The sequence below is a fragment of the Eptesicus fuscus genome, chromosome 9, assembly GCF_027574615.1.
Source record: "Eptesicus fuscus isolate TK198812 chromosome 9, DD_ASM_mEF_20220401, whole genome shotgun sequence".
NCBI lineage: Eukaryota > Metazoa > Chordata > Mammalia > Chiroptera > Vespertilionidae > Eptesicus > Eptesicus fuscus.
The window spans coordinates 76,785,313-76,803,744 of NC_072481.1; the positions used below are offsets into that span (position 1 = coordinate 76,785,313).

General features: G+C 37.1%; 1 long non-coding RNA gene across 2 annotated transcripts in view; it reads left to right on the forward strand.

The window, feature by feature from the left end:
* The window catches only part of LOC129150254 (uncharacterized), a 41,674-nt gene extending 23,472 nt beyond the window's left edge, over positions 1 to 18,202 (forward strand). The window contains exons 3-5 of one of the 2 annotated variants that reach the window (XR_008556985.1): positions 2,449 to 2,542; positions 12,070 to 12,199; positions 18,183 to 18,202. This is a non-coding gene — a long non-coding RNA (uncharacterized LOC129150254). Of the gene's footprint in view, positions 1 to 2,448; positions 2,543 to 12,069; positions 12,233 to 18,182 lie in introns of those variants that run through there. The other variant, XR_008556984.1, reaches the window with a different exon arrangement.
* The last annotated feature ends 230 nt before the right edge of the window (positions 18,203 to 18,432 follow it).

An 18,432-nucleotide genomic window follows, 5' to 3' on the forward strand; every position in this document is an offset into this window, starting at 1 on the left:
ATGCAGCCTCATCTCACTCATCCTCAATTATTAAGTCTATGTTCGCTACTGTTTTTAAAAATGTGCATGCAAATGGCATCATTAGTCTATAATTAATGCTGCCTGTCCCTGGGAGCTCTGCAGGGGCCTCTGGGTGATGTGAAGGACACTCTCTGTGTTGGCTGCCCTGTGTTCTCACTCCTGTTACTTACTGTGTGCAGAGCGTGGGCATTACATGGGCTTCTGTTCCCGGCCATGCTTCAGTGCTCCCTTCCAGTGAGCAGGCAGTACAGTCAAATTTAAAGGAATCCTGCTCTTTCAAAGAGGTCAAAACAAGTGTTCAGAGAATATTTTATATTTTTGTTGTGCCTATCAGACACCCTCCTGTATAGAATTGAATCAGAGCTGTTGAACGTGTGTGTGTGTGTGTGTGTGTGTGTGTGTGTGTGTGTGTGTGAAATGTCCAATCACAAAGGCTCAAACTTGTTAGCATATGATTTTGCATATGATTTGCATGTTAATGGACTGATGTCAAAACATAGAGTTATCTACCTGTCCCTGTTCCTTCCTCCCTATTGTCAAGATGGGCTGATTAGTCTTATTAAAATGAACTCTTAGGCTTCTCCCAGCCTTAACTGCAACAAAATGAAAAGCCGCCACAATGACACAAGATGTTGTAAACAGTTCTGATTCTGCTGGAAGATCTGTCATGTTGATGGTAGAAAGCCAAAGTGAAGGAGTCAGTTGTACAGATGAAAATTTCAATTTGTGAGATGGGAGATTGATTGTTGTTAATCTTATTCCACAAGCATAGAGAGTTTTTCTTTTCTTTTCATTGTCCTAAAGCTCCAAGGAACTGCAATTCGAATGTTCTGTCACTTACCCCTTCTAAATGGATTTATTTTAAACAAGTAAACAAACAAAATCTATCATCCATATGTAAGAAGTGCTCATGTTTCTATACAACTAAATATTTCAGATGTTAAGAATGAAAAGAAACAAAATGAAACACATACCAAGTAGAAAATTCTAATGAAGAGCTTATTTGTCCAAGGATTACATCCTAGACATCGTTTTGATGTGTACAGTGAAGGTCTGTTAGTGGAAGGCATTTTCCTCAAATTAGTACCAGAGAAGACACTGCATCTGGAAATACTTGCTAATAAGGGTGAGATGTTTGATTTCAAAATCCAATTAATTAGCTATCTGGTCTAGTTAGATCTGGTGTGTACAACCACCCATACAGACACACACACACACACACACACACACACACACACACACACACACCACTCTGTGGTAATTTAAAAAATTATATTAGGGAAAATGGCAATGTTTCTGTATTATTGCTAAGAGATTTAAAGTTATTGTTTAAGATGATAGGCACTCTTCAGGAATACAAAGAGATGTAATGAAATCACTGCCTTCAACTATGATCTAGCTTGGAAGAAAAGTCAAATTTACGCAGCTAAAATTTTACAGACCATAAATGCATGAATCGAGAAAGGCAGTTAGGATGTTACAAAAAGTTCTTCATGAGTCTCAGGAGATAGCGTAGACAACTATAATAGCATCCATTTATTCATTTACTCATCTAATATTTACTTATTTTATTTTTAATTTATTTACATTTTTTTGTTAATCTTCACCTGAGGATATTTTTTTTCCATTGATTTTTACAGAGAGTGGAAAGGAGGGAGAGAGGGGAAGAGAGGGGGAAAGGGAGAGAGAGAGAGAAACATCAATGTGAGACACATGGATTGGTTGCCTCCAGCACATGCCTCGACTGGGGTCGGGGATCAAACCTGCAACCCATGTACGCACCTTTGACCAGAATCAAACCCAAGACCCTTAGGCGTACAGGCCGACACTCTAACCACTGAGCAAGACCAGCCAGGGCAGCTAATATTTTTTGTTGTTAATCCTCACCCAAGGATATTTTTCCATTGATCTTTTAGAGAGAGTGAGGGGAAGACAGAGAGAAACATCAGTGTCAGAGAAACACATCAATTGGTTCCCACCTGCCTGCACCCCGACCAGGGCCCAGACTGGGGAGGAAACTGCAACCAAGGTACGTGCCCTTGACTGGCATCGAACCTGGGACCCTTAGGTCCGCAGGCCGATGTTCTATCTACTGAGCAAAACTAGCCAGGGTGGCAGCTAATATTTATTGAGGGACTATGTATTAGGCACTATGCCAGGTGCTGAATATAAGCAATGAGTGGGACACAGGATCTGTTTTCTAATTTAATAATAATTAATAAATCCTTTAATTTGTATATTATAAGAGGGTTTATAGAGGGTTTTATTGTATTTGATTTTAATTATATAATCAACATAACCTTAAGATAACTATTTATTACCCCTATTTTTTAATGAAAATCCTTTCAGAGAGGGAAATAAATTTTCATGTACCCACAGAAATCAGGTGGGTGAAGCTGGACTTGAACTCTGGCCTTCTGATTGCAGGTCCTCTACTACGTCAAGTATACCACAATAGAGCAATCTAACTGGAGTGAAAGTTTCATGTATGCGAGAAGTAGAAAAGCATCTGGAGAATTTGGTAAGACTGTTATTGCAAACTCTTAAAGAGCAGGCTAAAAAATTTGGCAATGGGCACCATTAACATTTTAATGAAGGGATCTCCATAAGGAGAGCCCTATTTTAATAAAATCATTCCTATGGAGGTATGCAGAGTTAGGTCAAGATGGAGAAATTGTTGGCAACAAATCAGCCACTATCCCAACACAAAGTGACAACCTACTTTACCCAACAGTGATTGAGTGAGCTAACCTTCATGGCTAGAAGTTGCCAGAGAAATGGGAAAAAAAGAAGCAAATATAAGAATACTTATTGAAAATAATGGATAAGATTGATGACTGCTTAGATATGAGATTAGGAAAAAGGCAAGATTAAAGTTGGTGTCAAAATTTTGAACCTGAGAAGTTAAGGATTGAAAAAAACTAAGAGCAATTGGGAGGAATCTTACTTTAGGAGATGGTGATATGTCTAGTTTGGAGTGTTGAGAAGGAAATGATATTATATTCAACAGTTAACACAGTTGTCAATGGCCTGTGTTCAAGGAAGAGGATTAGAGATGTGGACTTGAGATGCTTTTTCACAGACCTCACCGTTTCCACAGTGGAAACCTTGCTGTTAGAGGAGAACTGAAAAAAATGTGGCGAGTTGAATGAGCAGAGGGCTAAGGACTGAATGTTGTCCAAACAACCCGAGTTATGCCTGTGCATGCTTCAAGTAGATAATGAATATGATCTTGGACAGAGGAATCACCATAAGAAATAACATTTCTTTTGGATCATCCTGGGCTTCCCCTGTAGGCCAAAAGAAATAAATGCTTATTTAAGAGCCAGAGGTAGAATCATGACATGCCCTAATAATATTAGATAAAGTGTTTGTGGTATAATAAAAAAAAAATAATTTGTTCTTTGTCCCTAGTTGCTGGCACACATCTTATAAAACTCTGGAAATCTCCTGAGTGATAAGAATATCTTTTGTATGCTAATGAGATGACACCTACAGGAGCCCCTAGGTAGTTTCCAGATGGGGATTGGTAACCAGAAAGATCAAGCTGTGATTAGAAGGTTGGAAATTTCTGCACCCCTGTCTCTCACCCCTTAACTGTGTGAGGAGACAGGAGCTGAAAATTTAATTCAATGATTTAATCAATCATGCCTACATAATGAAACCTCCATAAAGACTTCTAAATGATGGACTTTGGAGAGCAGCTGTGTTAGTTACACATAGAACTGCTGGGAGGATGGTACCTGGAGAGAGCATGGGAGCTCGGTGCCACCCTCAACTCCTATATCTTGCCAGGTGCTTTTTCCTTTTGGCTCTTCTTGAGTTCTATCCTTTATAATAAACCAGTAGTAGTAGTAAATATGGCACTTTCCTGACTTCTGTGAGTCATTCTAAAAAATGATTGAACCTGAGAAGGAGGTGGTGGGAACTCCTGAATTTGTAGTCAGCCAGGCAGAAGTGTGAGTAGCCAGTGTGAGTAGCCACTGCTCCCATTTCATACACCAAATGGCAAAGACATTTACAAAGGCACCATACATTTTGTGTCAGGAGAATAAGACCTCTCCATGGCCCCACAGGGTGCTGAGTTGATCAATAATATTCACCAGTTCTGGGGTTCCCTATTCTCAGCTGTCTGTCTTGACCAATGGAAGAGTTATCTGGCTATTGGTCACAAATTTCTACAGAGAATTCACATGGAATAGTATATTATAAGATCATCAATAATTTCTGAAAATAAGGTTCTAGTGAAATGTGTGGTGGCAGAAACCAATTCTGGGTATAAGAAATGAATCTGTAGTTGGAGGATATGAAGACCAGATAGATCACTTGTTTGAAAAGCATTGGCAGAAAAAAAGGAACTAGATGGCATCCTTGGTTCAGCTGGCTGTTATGTGGGTATCCTCTTTGGGGAATTCTTTCTTTTTCTTTTTTGGTTTTAGCTGTATTTTATTTTTATTGTTGGCAGTATTACAAATGTCTTCTTTAATATGGTTGAGAGTGATATTGTAAGTTTTATTGGTATGAAGTGAATTCATCCAGCATAGGAAATAGATTATAATTAGGAATTGTAGTAGGTATGCAGATGACCAGGATGGTGTGCCAACAATAAAAAAATAAAAATATTTACAGGCATGTAAAAATGGCAAACATCAATTTTAACTCATAGGATTTGTGTAGACTTGAAAAGGATCATAGGGATTGTCCAACTAAACCTGTTCATTTCGCATCTGGATAGCTGGAGTAGCTTTTCTAGATCTCATGACTAGAGATTTGGAACCTCAGTCCCTTACATATTTCCTCCCCTTCTTCCCCACTGCTTTCTTGATTTTGTATGTGGCTGTCATGCTTCAGGCTGCTTGAATACTGCCCATTTTCTCACAACCTTTCCATCTCTGCTTTTTATCATGGTGTTTCCTATAGTTGTTCCACTCTCTTCACTTAATTCTCTGTATTAAATTATATCCTTCTTTTGAGATTTATTAAAAATGTCTTGTTTCCCCAGGAAGATTTCTCTGAAGACCCTTCCTAATAGTTCTCTCTCGTGCTGAACTCTTAGAGCACATCTACTTATTCTTGTATTATTCTTATACTAGAGGCCCGTTGCACGAAATTCGTGCACTTGGAGGTGTGTGTGCGGAACTTCAGCCCAGGCTGTGCTCGCCAGCCATGAGCCCAGCTTCTGGCTGAGTGGCAATCCCTCTGTGCGAGCGCACTGACTACTGGGGGCAGCTCCAGCTTTGAGCATCTGCCCCCTGGTGGTCAGTGTGTGTCATAGCAACCAGTCGTTCCGCCATTCAGTCAATTTGCATATTAGCCTTTTATTATATAGGATATGAGGTCTTTTCATTCCTGGCCAGAGTATGAGTGCCATTGGAAGGAATATGCCTTATATATATATTTGCTCTAGCCATGGGATCTATGCGTCTTTCCATATGGTCCTTATTTCTATATATTTTTTCTTGATGATGATAGAGGTGTTTTTGTTCTAATTGAGTTATTTTAGCACAGCTAATTAAAATGATCTCCTCCTTCTTGTATTCCTAAACCATTGCCCATGTAAATCCATGTTATAGAAAGTAACAGTATATGTGAATAAAAATAACAGGAAGTGAAGAGTAAATGTCAATTGCTTGAATGAATTGAAGACTGATGTTAATTTAAGGCCCAATTAGTAGGGACTTCCTCTAGACAGAAGCTTATACTTAAGTTTATAAACCTCTCATAACAGGCATTTCTGAAAAGGCTTATTCCCAGAAGCATATATTTTATTGACTCTTCCTTGGGCTATATTAATATATTGCATAGAGAACTGAAAAAATGTGTCAGCTTGATTTACAGGAGTGTGTCTCAATACTAGAAGCAACTTTTTAAAAGAAAAGGAAGGCTGCTAGGCTGATATGGTTTTAGGAATACAGGGAAAGCCTTCTTCCCACCTATCCCTCCTGGCACCCAAAATACTATTTCTCACTTGATTATTGATCCTAAAAATAGTATTAAAATGCTGCAATAATTTGTTTTAATTTTTATTTTGAATCATCAGTTTTTTTGGTTCATTAGATTTCACATATGAGTGAGATCATGTGATACTTATCTTTCTCTGTCTGGCTTATTTCACTCAGCATAATACTCTCCAGGTCCATCCACGCTGTTGCAAATGGTAAGAGTTCTTTCATTTTTATTGCTGCATAGTATTCTATTGCGTAAATGTACCACAGTTGTTTTTTTTAACCACTCATCTGCTAATGGGCACTTAGGCTGTTTCCAAGTCTTAGTTATTGTAAATTGTGCTGCTATGAACATAGGGGTGTATATATTCTTCCTAATAAGTGTCTCAGGTTTCTTAGGATATATTCCTAGACGTAGGATGCCTGGGTCAAATGGGAGTTCCATTTTTAATTTCTTAAGGAAACTCCATACTGTTTTCTGGCTGCAGTGGACTGCATTCCCACCAGCAGTGCACGAGGATTCCCTTTTCTCCACAACTTCGCTAACACTTGTTGTTGGTTGGTTGATTTGTTGATGATAGCCATTCTGACAGGTGTGAGGTGATATCTCATTGTTGTTTCGATTTGTATCTCTCAAATGATTGGTGACTTTGAGCATTTTTTCATATGTCTCTTGGCTTTGTGTATATCCACTTTGGAAAAGTGTCTATTTAGGTCCTTTGCCCACTTTTTAATTGGATTGTTTGGCTTCCTTTTGTTAAGTTGTATGAGTTCCCTATAAATGTTGGAGATTAAACCCTTATCAGATGTAACATAGGCAAATATGTTCTCCCATGTAGTGGGGTCTCTTGTTATTTTGATGATGGTTTCTTTTGCTGTGCAGAAGCTTTTTATTTTCATGTAGTCCCATTTGTTTATTTTCTCCTTAATTTCCATTGTCCTAGGAGATGTATCGGTAAATATATTGCTACAAGAGATGTCTGATATTTTGGTGCCTATGGTTTCTTCTAGGACTTTTAAGGTTTCACATCTTACATTTAACTCTTTTATCCATTGTGAGTTTATTCTTGTGTATGGTGTAAGTTGGTGGTCTAGTTTCATTTTTTTGCATGTCCAATTTTCCCAACACCATTTATTGAAGAAACTGTCTCTGCTCCAATGTATGTTCTTGCCTCCTTTGTCAAATGTTAATTGAGCATAATGGCTTGATTTTGGGTTTCTTTGTTCTGTTCCATTGGTCTATATGCCTGTTCTTGTGCCAGTACCAGGCTGTTTTGAGTATAGTGGCTTTGTAGTATAATTTGATATCTGGTATTATGGTTCCTCCAACTTTGTTCTTCTTTCTCAAGATTGCTGCAGCTATTTGGGGTCTTTTTGGTTCCATATAAATTTTTGGAGTATTTGTTCTAGGTCTGTGAATATGCCATTGGTATTTTAATAGGATTGCATTGAATCTATAGATTGCTTTGGGTATTATGGACATTTTAATGATGTTGATTCTACCAATCAATGAACACAGTATATTCTTCCACTTGTTTATGTCTTCCTCTATCTCTTTTTTTCAGCGTCCTGTAGTTTTCAGAGTACAGCTCTTTTACCTCTTTGGTTAAGTTTATTCCTAAGTACCTTGATTTTTTTGTTGCAATGGTAAATAGGATTTGCTGCAATGATTTTAAAAGGCTGAACACATTACATAGAACATCAGAAAGAAAAACATACATTAAATACCTCTAAAGAGGTAATTGACTTAAATTTAAGCCACTTTAAGGTAGACTTTAGTCTTTGAAAGCCAGTGGAGGGAGAAAAAACATTATATAGAGAAGATGGGATGGAGACTGCTGAAAGCTCTAAAGAAAATTTTATGCAATGGAAAACTTTGCTTTGCTTAATAATGCACACCAAGAATGAAGTAACAATTTAGGTCTCCAACTCTCCGTTCCAATATGTTTATTCCATAAAGTAAATAAATAGATTCATAGACTCAACTTCTTTGTAAAATGTATCCCAATTAATTTGCAACTACTAATTCTCAGACTCTAAAAGTTTTCTCCCCATACAAAGATTCAGATCTTGAGACTGCAATCTGGTTTTCAACTATATACATGAAAACATATTTTTCTTGTTTTTGGAGTTAATTCCTAAATTGCTTGACCAAGTCACTTAAAAGTGATGCAATGATAAACTTCTAAATATAGAAGTAATGAAGATTTCCTTTCTTACTTGTAAAGCCAATAAAGGATGTAAAATTCCAATTTAAATTCAAAGACAACGGAGATATCCAAGGAGTCAAAGGTAAGGAAGATGTGCTAGTCTCACATCCTTTACTCCATATGAAATGGTCTAATTAACATACCCTACTAATGGGAGCACTATTTCACAGTTCAGCCACCTACAGATATGACGAAGCAGCTGTGTAAAAGTCAGGTACAGGAGGCCAATGTGAAAAGAAACACAAAATCATACCAGAGCTCCTAGGAGTTTCAGCCATCTCTGGTCACAAATTTCATGACATGAAAACAATATCAATTGATGTTGCTTAATATTTTTTAATATATTTTTTATTGATTTTAGAGAGAGAGAAAGGGAGAGGAGGAGAGAAACATGGATCAGCTGCCTCCTGCACGCCCCCTACTGAGTACTGAGCCTACAACCTAGGCATGTGCCTGGATGGGGAATCAAACCGGTGACCTTTTGGTCCATGGGATGACATTCAACCAACTGAGCCACTCTGCCCAGGTGCCTGTTAGTATTTTTTAAACAGTCACAAAGCTGTGATTCATCTGGGAGTAGACTACTTGACAAGCTCAAGCAGTTTTCTGTGAAGACCCCTTTTATTAAACATCTGAGTCATAGTTAAATTTTTAAAAAAGATATGAACTAGAAAAACCTTATTCTCAAAGGCAAGCTTCAGTTCTTTAATAACATGTTTATTCAAAATTCTCTTTCTTTTATTTTCTTTCATTCCTGCAAGTATTCTTCAGCACATTTTGAATTGCACATTTTGTCTGACCCTGGCAAAGAACTGCTTTGAAGAGCATAATGTTGGGGTTTCCTCCCTTTCTCTGCCTTGTGCCAGGCACATTTGCGGGTGCTCCATCCTTTAAACCTGCCCTCCAACTGAGCCTTCCAGGACAGGAATCTTCTCCCTCCAAGTCCACATTTTTCTTCAGTAGTTGACTGTGACTGGGAAAATAGGCGTACAAAGCATTTCGCATTCTCTGAATGTACCACACAGTAATTCTGCTGTCTGAAAACTCTGTAATGTCAATAATTGATGCACTTGAGAAGTGGTAATTAAATTAGTTAATTATGCTGGTAAAATTACATGCAATTATGTGACTGCAGGGTATGTTTAGTAAATTAGGCTTTCCCATACTCACTATATATTGTGGTGCCAATTTTGTTCCTTGATGATTAGGTAGCTTTTGATACTTCTTAATTGATTTAATACCTGGATCTTCATTAGCCCTTGATTGCTATGCTATGTATGTCTGACATTTTTTTCTCTCTGATGTTTCACTGAGATCATACATCAGGGGAGAATATACATACATGCTTCGGGATGATACACATATGAATATATGCACACATTTTTCATTTAAAATGTTTAGATGTTAGAATATCACCTCCCCCACTACCCTTCCACCTTCTGGGAAATAGCTAATCCTAAATGTTGATTCACATAGAATCCAAGAACTTAACTCTTCTTGGACACTCAAAAAAAATTTAAATCATGTTTATTTATTCTGTTTCTGAAATATCAATACAAATAGTACTAGGCAGTATTAGAAGGAAGCAAAACACTAGTAAGTCCAAGAAAGTTAATCCTTTTACCTCTTGACCACATTTAAATTGATCCTTTATCTATAAGGAGTTAACTAAAAGGTTATAAATAATAGAAACCACAAAGCTGTCATTTGATCTTTAGAGGTTTGTGGTCCACTATGGGCCTCTGAAGTGCATTAGAAAGACTCTAGGGGGCAATGAGATTGGTGAAAGAAACCATAGTGCTATGAATGGAGCTTATGGATAGAGCTTCCCAGTGAAGCCTTGTAAATGGCAGAAGCTGTACAGAAACCTGGGACTTGCTGGGTTAATCCCCTTTATGTAATAGATGATGAAATGCAGATCTCATTGAATGCCTTGTGGAACTTCTCACAATTTAAGTCTCTGCCCCTCTGGACATTAGAAATATACTCTACAATATTATACCTTTTTTCTCCTTTGTTCATTTCCTCTCAGTCAATCATTCTAAACCTTGTGATGCCTTGGCTCAGACAGGGAGTAGGCACTTTTGAAAAAGAGCTCCTTCTTGAACTATAAACTAGGTGTCAGGAGGCAACCCGAGTTATTTAAAAGAAGACATATCCATTATAATTATCTAAATTGAACATTAGGAAGTTAGTCTTTTTTGTTTGCTTGTTTCTTGAGCAGTTAGTATAATAATCAGAACCAGTAACTTCTCCAATATTCTATATCCCACCCATAATATAATCAGTGAGGAACCCTAACATGGAGGAGTTCTTACCTGACTTGGAGGGAATTGGCAAGGTTGCTCACTCTTTGGGGCTTTTGCCTTCTCTCTAAAACCAGAGAGGTGGACAAATAGACGCCCCACCAAACCCACTGCTGGTGCTGATTCCATGATCATCTGGAAAACTTTATCTCTGAAATGGATAAGCAAAGACCACTTGTTACATTTCTTGTAATTTTTCTTTTTCTTTAATCCATTGATAGAGTAAAACAGGGGTCCTCAAACTTTTTAAACAGGGGGCCAGTTCACTGTCCCTCAGACTGTTGGAGGGCCGGACTATAGTTAAAAAAAAAACTATGAACAAATTCCTGTGCACACTGCACATATCTTATTTTGAAGTAAAAAAACAAAACGGCAAAGACACCCGCATGTGGCCCACGGGCCGTAGTTTGAGGACGCCTGGAGTAAAAGAATACTAGACATACATAATAACTTTCATTTATACAATGGTGTATCTCTGTGGATTTTTAAATCCACCCTGTGGTGATAGAAAACAAGAAATAGGTCCATTTCATAGATTTTTAAAAAAAATTTAAGAATTTTTAAGAAATTTTAAAAATTTTTCAAAGAAATTTTTCCAGATTTGAATAGTGAATAGATGTGTAGAATCATTCAACCTGTTAAGTAAGGATAGGTGATACCTAATTCTTCTTGTGCTTTATGAATTCAAACTTTTAATGAAATCTGCCTTTGATCTCTTCCAGGAAGTTTTTCTTGATTTCCTTCAGGCTAGAGTCAGTACTCTCATCGTACCTCAGTGTGTTCCCATTGCTGAATTTCTGTTTTCTTTTGTTTTTCTGGTCACATAAACACACATAACACAAGATGGTGAAATACTTGACTGGAGGTGTCCTGGTCCATAGTTGTTAAATGAAAGAATGAATAAATGAATGAATGAATATTGGCCTAGAAAATCATTCTTATTGTGATCAGGTAACATTTAACCTCTTACCTCTGCAATTTGTTCCTAATAGGTGTAAGTATTATTAGGATCAGCTAACATGTTTTTGTTGTATTTATTACCACATGCTCTAGATTTTTGAGTGCATTCCCTACTTAAAACTAATACCTTATTGAATATAAACTGAAAATGGTCTTGGTTGTTAGGTTGAATATTTTTATTTTATTAACTTAAAATTGATGTTTACTCTTCTGGTTATATTAGCTCCCAAGGATATATGATCTTTAATGTAATTATAAAACATATTCTAGTCACACATAAGCATTAGTTTAAAATACCAAATGTGTTTAAGTATCTTTCTTTGTATCTTATAAGAATAATTTATATGCATATATTTTAATGTTTTCCATTTAAATTAGTGTGGACACAGGTGGAACATGGGTAAAACAAAGAAATCTTTGCTAAATCTTACAGATAGTTGAAGGATTGGGGAAAGAGGGAGCAATATGGGGAAAAAGGAGAATGTTGGGGAATTAGAGGAGGCACTAGCAGTATTGATGGAAACCCTGCTGTTTCCCATTAGCCCTGCCAAGAAGCAGGCAATAACACCACCTGTCTGTTTGGCAGCCACAGGTATCTACACATGGTTTGTGTTTATTCCTCTCCAGATTTCAAGACTTAGATTGGAGACCCACCTACTTAAATCAACAGGTGAAATAAACATGAAGCAAAAATTGCCATCAGAATTGCTGTGTGGGCAGAAGAAGAGGCAACCAGGAGCGCTCTCCAGGCACCCTTGTGAGATTTACAAGGGCTTCTTGTGGAAAACCTTCCCTTGGCCCCTGGGCTGCGGCAAAGCCAGCCAGCAAGCTCTCCTGTAAGCTGGCACTATGCCATTATAACAGATGGCCAGCAGTGTAGGCAGCAAAGAGACATGTAGGAACATCACAAGTGAGTGCTGAATCGAGATGATCTCTAGGCACAAGCCTGGAGTCTGTCTGTCCATTAGTTAGTCCTGAGCTCCTGAGCAAACTGGTGAAAGGGACTATTTATGTCTGGATCTTTGTAACTCACTTCTGGCAGAAATGCCAGCACTACCTTATTTGTGTTTTAGTTTTCTATTCCAACTCTGGTGAGTGTGTGTGTGTGTGTGTGTGTGTGTGTGTGTGTGTATGTGAGAAATATCCCACGAGGGAACAAAAAAGATGGAGATATTTTAAATAAAACTCTTAGCTCACTTGCTCTGACCAATTCATTCTGTGTACTCCTGCCAAATTAATCTCCTAAGGCACAGCTTGGATTATAGCCCCTCTTTCCCAAAACTTTTCATGATGATGATAATAATTTTGATAAGGATGATGGTATTGATGGTGGTGATGGTAGTGCTGCTAATGGTTAAGCACTTACTATGTGTATAATTTTCTTATTTCACAGGGAACCAGGGCTCACAAACTAACTTCCTATCAAAGGTCACATAGCTAATCAGTGGTTAGAACTGGAATCTAAACCTCTATCTATCTGAGTCTAGTGTAAGAACCTTAGCGGCTATACTAAATATTTTCAAATACAAGCAAATTCATCTGCTAAATATTCTCTGGAAATTTCTGGGTTGTCATCAATTTACAATTTACTAAAATAAAAACTTTTAATTTAACTCAAGTTTAGTTTAGCTAAAAGACTTTTTTTTTAAATTTTGAAATGTTTCTCCTATTTAATTTCTCAAGAGAATGTTTGTTCTGAGAAACTAGATTGAAGTAAATAAAGACCAAGATACACCATATGTCTTAACAAAAGTACTAGATTGATTCTCTGCATCATGATAGAGTAGGTTAACATAAAGAAAACATTTCTTATCTATTTCAAGAAACTGCCAGAATGTCTGTTTTTAATCACAAGCAATTTCTATTTTCTTTTTTTATTTAAATTCTTTATTGTTGAAAGTATTACATATGTCCATATGTCTCCTCCCCCCCACCCCCATTAACCTCTCCCTGTCTGTTCCCACCCCCCCACACCCAGGACATGCCCTCACCCCCTCTACTCTCTGTGTCCATTTGTTATGCTTATATGCATGCATACAAGTCCTTTGGTTGATCTCTTACCCCTCCTTCCACCCGGGGTTTGACGGTCTGTTTGATGCTTCTATGTCTCTGTATCTATTTTTGTTCCTCAATTTATGTTGTTCATTATATCCCACAAATGAGTTCGATCATGTGATATTTATCTTTCTCTAACTGGCTTATTTCCCTTAGCATAATGCTCTCCAGTTCCACCCATGCTGTTGCAAATGGTAAGAGTTCTTTCTCTTTGATAGCAGCACAGTATTCCATTGTGTAGATGTACCATAGTTTTTTAATTCACTCATCTGCTGATGGGCACTTAAGTTGTTTCCAAATTTTAGCTGTTGTAAATTGTGCTGCTATGAATATAAGGGTGCATATATTCTTTCTGATTGCTGTTTCTGTTTTCTTGGGATATATTCCTAGACATAGGATGACTGGGTCAAATGGGAGTTCCATTTTTAATTTTTTGAGGAAACTCCATACTGTTTTCCCCAGCAGTGATTGAGGGTTGCTTTTTATCCACATCCTCATTAGCACTTGTCATTTGTTGATTTGTTGATGATAGCCATTCTGACAGGTGTGAGATGGTACCTCATTATCATTTTGATTTGCATTTCTCAGATGATTGGTGACTTTGAGCATGTTTTCATATGTCTCTTGGCCTTCTGTATGTCCTCTTTCGAAAAGTGCCTATTTAGGTCCTTTGCCTATTTTTTTTTATTGTATTGTTTATCTTCTTTTTGTTAAGTTGTCTGAATTCCCTATAAATTTTGGAGATTAAATCCTTATCGGATGTAATATTGGCAAATATGTTCTTCTATGCAGTGGGCTCTCTTGTTTTGTTGATGGTTTCTTTTGCTGTGCAGAAGCTTTTTATTTTGATGTAGTCCCATTTGTTTATTTTCTCCTTAGTTTCCATTGTCCTAGGAGCTGTATCAGTAAAGATATTGCTACCACATATATCTGCTATTTTGCTGCCTATGGCTTCTTCTAGAATTTTTATGGTTTCCCATCTTACGTTTAAGTCTTTTATCCATTTTGAGTTTATTTTTGTATATGGTGTAAGTTGGTGATCTGGTTTCATTTTTTTGCATGTATCTGTCCAATTTTCCCAATACCATTTATTGAAGGGACTGTTTTGACTCCATTGTATGCTCTTGCCTCCTTTGTCAAATATTGATTGAGCATAGTGGCTTGGGTCAATTTCTAGGTTCTCTGTTCTGCTCCATTGGTCTATATGTCTGTTCTTGTGCCAGTACCAAGCAGTTTTAGAACAGTGGCTTTCTAATATAGCTTGATATCTGGTATCGTGATCCCTCCAACTTTGTTCTTTCTCAGGATTGCTGAGGCTATTTGGGTCTTTTAAAAATTCCATATAAATTTTTGGAGAGTTTGTTCTAGGTCTGTGAAATATGTTGTTGGTAGTTTAATGGGGATTGGATTAAAACTACAGAATGCTTTGGGTTAATATGGACATTTTAATGATGTTGATTCTACCAATCCATGAACATCTCTTTTCAACGTCCTGTAGTTTTCTGAGTATAGGTCTTTTACTTCCTTAGTTAAGTTTATTCCTAGGTATCTTAATTTTTTTTCTTGCAATGGTAAATGTTTTGTGTGTGTGTGTGTGTGTGTGTGCGTGTGTGTGTGTTTGTGTGTGTGTGTTTTTTAGTTTCTCTTTCTGTGAGTTCATTATTGGTGTATAAAAATGCCTTAGATTTCTGGGTGTTAATTTTGTATCCTGCTATGTTGCCAAATTCATTTATTAAACCTAGTAGTTTTTTTGATGGAGTCTTTAGGCTTTTCTATACACTATCATTTCATCTGTGAATAATGACATTTTACTTCTCTTTTTCCAATTTGGATGTCTTTGATTTCTTTTTGTCTGATTGTCATGGCTAGCACTTCCAATAATACATAGAACATGAGTGGTGAAAGTGGGCATCCCTGTCTTGTTCCTGTTTTTAGGGGAAATAGTTTTAGTATTTGGCCATTGAGTATGATGCTGGCTATAGGGTTTTCATATAAGGCTTTTATGTCGAGGTATGATCCCTTTATTCCCACTTTGCTGATAGATTTTATCAAAAAAGGGTGTTGGATTTTGTCAAATGCTTTTTGTGCATCAATTGATAGGATCATGTGATTTTTGTCTTTCAAGTTGTTTATGTGATGTATCACGTTTATTGATTTGCAGATATTGTACCAGCCTTGCATCCCCAGAATAAATCCCACTTGATCATGGTGTATGATCTTTTTAATGTATTGCTGGATGTGATTTGCTAATATTTTGTTGAGGATTTTATCATGTATGTTCATCAGGGAGATTGGCCTGTAACTTTATTTGTAGTGTCTTTATCTGGTTTGGGGATTAGGTTAATGCTGGCTTCATGGAAAGAGCTTAGAAGTGTTCCTTCCTGTTGAATTTTTGGGAATAGTCTGAGGAGGATCAGTGTTAGTTCTTCTTTGAATGTTTGGTAAATGTCCCCTGTGAAGCCTTCTGCACCAGGGCTTTTGTTTGTTGGGAATTTTTTGATTACTGCTTCAATTTCATCAGTAGTTTTCAGCCTATTCAGGATTTCTGATTCCTCCTGATTGAGTTTTGGAAGATTGTATTTTTCTAGGAATATGTTCATTTCATGTAGGTTGTCCAGTTTATTGGAGTAGAGTTGTTCATAGTATTTTTTTTTTTTACAATCCCTTGTATTTCTGTGGTGTTGGTTGTTACTTCACCTCTTTCATTTCTGATTTTGTTTATTGGGGTCCTCTCTCTTTGTTTCTTGGTGAGCCTGCTACAGGTTCATCAATCTTGTTTATCCTTTCAAAGAACCAGCTGTTGTTTCTATTGATCTTTTGCTTTTTTTTTTTTTTTTTTAGTCTGTATGTCATTTATTTCTGCTCTGATCTTTATTGTTTCCTTCCTTCTACTTATTTTGGGCTTTTCTTGTTGTTCTCTTTCTAGTTCTTTAAGTGTAGGGTTAGATAACTTATTAACAGTTTTTGTTGTTTTTTGAGGTAGGTTTGTAGTGCTATAAACTTCCCTCTCAGGACTGCTTTCATTGCTTCCCATAGATTTGGGATTGTTGTGTGTTCATTTTCATTTGTTTCTAGAATGTTTTCTTTTTAATTTCTTCTTTGATCTCTTTGGTAACTCATTCATTATTTAATAGTATGTTATTTAACCTCCATGTGTTTGATTGTTTTTATTGTAGTTGATTTCTAATTTTATGCTATTGTGATCTGAGAAGATACTTGATATGATTTCAATCTTCTTAAATTTGTGGAGACTTAGCCTATGTCCTAATATGTGGTCTATCTTTAAACTATCCCATGTGTACTTGAGAAGAATGTATATTCCACAGCTTTGGGGTGAAATGTTCTGAAGATGTCAATTAATTCCATCTGACCTAGTGAGTCATTTAGGATTGCTATTTCTTTGCTGATTTTTTTGTCTACAGGGTTTATCAAGTGGTGTCAATAGGGTATTAAAGCCCTCTACTATAATTGTATTGCTGTTGATCTTGCCCTTGATATCTTCCAGAAGATTTTTTATGTATTTGGGTGCTCCTGTATTGTGTGCATATATGTTTACCAGCGTTATATCCTCTTGTTGAATTGATCCCTTTAGTATTATGAAGTGGCCTTCATTATCTCTTGTTATGGCCTTCACTTTGTGGTCAATTTTGTCAGATATAAGTATTGCTACCCCAGCTTTTTTTCATTTCCATTTGCCTGAAATAATTTTTCCCCATATCCCTTCACTTTCAGTCTGTATGAGTCCTTTGTTTTGAGGTGGGTCTCTTGTAGACAGCATATTTATGGGTCATGTTTTCTTATTCATTCAGCCCGCCAATGTCTTTAAAAGTAAAAGAAAAAGAAAGAATATGGGAGAAAACAAACAATTAAACCAAAAAGCACAAATATAAAACACCCTGAACAAGGGGGAGCAAAATCTGTAGAGGCAGAGCTTAAGTACAATATAGAAAATAGGGCTAAGGAACTGGATGAATAGGGGAAGGAACACGGTTTAGTATAGAGGAGGGAGAGGAGGGAGAAAGAGAATGAGTGGATAAGAGGAAAAAAATTATTTATTTATTTGAAAAGGAGAATAGAGGGGAGATCAGATGGGTCTGGATTTAGTGAGTGAAACTAATTAAAAAATTAGGAGAAGAAAAGGGCAAGAGAGGAGAGGAAAAACAAACAAGTAAAACAACAAAAAAAAATTGAGTAGCGAAGAAAGAGAAAAGCACAGGGGAATGGAGTAGGAGAAGGGAAGGAGAAATTTTATATACGAATAAGCCAACAATCTACCATAATAATAACATATCAATGAAGCAGATAAAGATCAATTTTTAACAAGGGGTGAAAATAAAGTAAAGTGAAAAGCTAAAGCGGGGAAGGGAGAAGAAAAACAGGATGGAAAAGGGAGAAGTGAGAAAGAGAAAGGTAAAATAAAAGATAGAATAACAATAAAAAATAAAAATAAAAAAATACTAAATTAAAATAAATAAATAAATAAGTGAAATGTCGTTTTCTTCAGCTGCATTCTAATACTCCAGGGGGGCTGGTTTAGGACCCCACTCCTCTGTTCTGTCTGCCAATTCTGGGCTTCCTGTTAGGTAGTTCGGTGCTGACCACTATTAGGCACTGTCTTTGGCTTTTAGCACCGTGTTGAAGCTCCAAGTGATCCGCTGCTCCTCTGCTTGTGTCTGTCTCCACAGGCCTCGGCTGCAAGCAGGCGGGACGGATCTGCCTGCTTCTCCTGTCTGCCAGCTCTCAATCTTAATCCCTCAAGCTCTGTTTCTGACAGGGCTTTAGGTAGGTCTCGTGCTGTTTCACTTTCTGGGTTCAGATGGATGTTTTTTTCCCTGACCCAGGGCCATTCCTCCACAAGTGGCCCAAAATATTACTCTGGCTTTGGTTGTCAGAGATCCATGTATGGAAACCAGTGGGATTGGCTGGCAGCCTGAA